The sequence below is a fragment of the Otolemur garnettii genome, unplaced genomic scaffold (assembly GCF_000181295.1).
Source record: "Otolemur garnettii isolate 467f Iridium unplaced genomic scaffold, OtoGar3 scaffold00279, whole genome shotgun sequence".
Taxonomy (NCBI): domain Eukaryota; kingdom Metazoa; phylum Chordata; class Mammalia; order Primates; family Galagidae; genus Otolemur; species Otolemur garnettii.
Genome location: NW_003852674.1, coordinates 183,612 through 185,806, shown reverse-complemented (window position 1 = coordinate 185,806; position 2,195 = coordinate 183,612).

The window sequence follows — 2,195 nt, the reverse complement described above, 5'->3', positions numbered from 1 at the left end:
GACCTGCCCCATACCTTGGAGGAAGGAATGCTACAGACAGGCCAAGAATCATCTCAACAGATAGAGCCTGCTGAGTTTCCCCATTCAGTCTGTCATAGTTGTCTATGGGTCAATTATTCCTATCTAAGGAAGACTTCATGGAAAGACACAAAACATGGGATATACAAAACTTCTGGACAATTAAACATGAAGCTTGCAGGAAGGTAACCAAGAACTCATTTATGTGCCCAGGAGGGTGGTACATCCCAACTCCTTGGGAACAGTAGTTCTTGCACTTAAAACCATTTCAGATCTTGCTCTGTGTATCTTTTCATCTGACTGTTTATTTGTATCCTTGGTAATATTCTTTATAATAAACAGGTAAACTGTAGTCAGTGTTTCTCTGAGTTCTGTGAGCCACTCTAGCATATTAGTCAAGCCCAAGGATTAATTGGATGGATGTGAAAATTTTTTAATTTCCATTGTCAGGGCTCAGTACACAATTCACGCAGTCCTTGAGTTATAAACATTCAACTTATACCTGCAACTCGCATTTATGAACGGAGGCTCTTATAGTAAGTTCCTGGGTTACAAAATCCAACTGACGTATGAGTCAGTTGAATGGGGGTTACCACAGGTAATAGACAAATGTACCTGCTTTGACTTACATACAAATTCAACTTAAGAACAAACCTATAAAACCTATCTTGTTCATAACCCAGAGACTACCTGTACCCCAAAATGTGACTCTTGGCATACTGAGTATTTTAAGATAATGGTGTAGCCAGGCCTCTGAGATTTTCATACCCCACCATTTTTAGTGACCAACATAATGTAAATTCTGACGAGGTTCTTGTTTGTATTCACTTTGTAACCACTTGCTTCCTCCCCCAATATTTCTTGTACTCACAGCAATCATCAACTGCTGGTATATTGTTGGTTAAGAAGGAGGAGACAACTCTAGGGTCACAAGAAAAATGTTTGAGTTTGATTTGTAGAATAAATGAATGCCTTTTAGGAAGTCAGCTGCTGATTTTCAGAAGTCTGATTGCTCAACGTGTTATCTCAAACTGAAGAAACACAGCCTTCGCTCTCAGTTCTCTGAAATTCCCTTCCTTACCCATTAGCCACATAAAACCTCTCCATTTCATCTCTTTTGAAAGATGAAAGATGAATCTGCAACATTTTGTTCTCCCATCTTCTCACTTTGTATGAATTGAATACACCTTTCTTTATCTCCAAGAACCGATGTCATATTTGGCTTTAGTGGACCATTGGGTATTACAGCCTGCATTTGGGATCTGAGAAGAAGGGCACTTCAGGTAACAGAGACAATACCAGAGAAGGTTTGTAGTGAATGTCTCAGGGAAACCAGAGTAGGAAAAGGAATGTGGCCACGTGGCAGCCCCAGTCCCCAGTCCCACCCCCTGTAACTCCATGCTGCTGCTTACCCTGTATAGCCCATGTGGCTCCCCGTATGCAATCCCCATGCCTCTGGAATTGCCCCTCACCTGTGAAATGCTACCTATGCAATTGTTGCACTATTGGAGCCAGCCACAACCCACATGGCTCCACCTACAAGTTTCCATGATGTGGTCTGACCCTACAGCCTGCCCATGTTGTTCCTACCCTGCCTCCAGGCTGCTATGCCAGGTCTGTGGTTCCTGCTGGGGTTAGGCTTGAGGCTTCATTGCTAAGGGCCTCACAGAAGCTGTTAGGATCATGGATCTACCCACTGAGGCTCTAAGGTTTCCCCCAGTACCCAAGGCTCTGCTTCTGTGGATCCAGGGCTCCTGGAGGGGCAGTGACTCCACCCTTAAGACTCCAATGCTATGCCAGGTCCCCACAAAACTTCCCTGAGGTCTAATGTTCTACCATGGAATGCACACTCACATACCTTGAGTTTCCATTACAGCTGGACCTAGATCAAGCAAATGTCCACAGCCCAGACACTCATGACCACTGCCTAGACAGCCTCAATCAACTGCCATTGTCACCTCTGCAGGGATACCCTGGACATAGAAATCCCCCACAATCCTAGCCTCCATAGAGAAGATCTTACTCAGCTCCCAACTTAAGTTTTCAAAACCTATCTGGGGAACAATCCACCACTCCTTGCAAAAATCATCCCACACTGACAATCACAGAGGAACAGGACAAAACATAGCACCTTCAATATAGGCTGTCATTGCACATTCCCCTCGCATACTTGTACA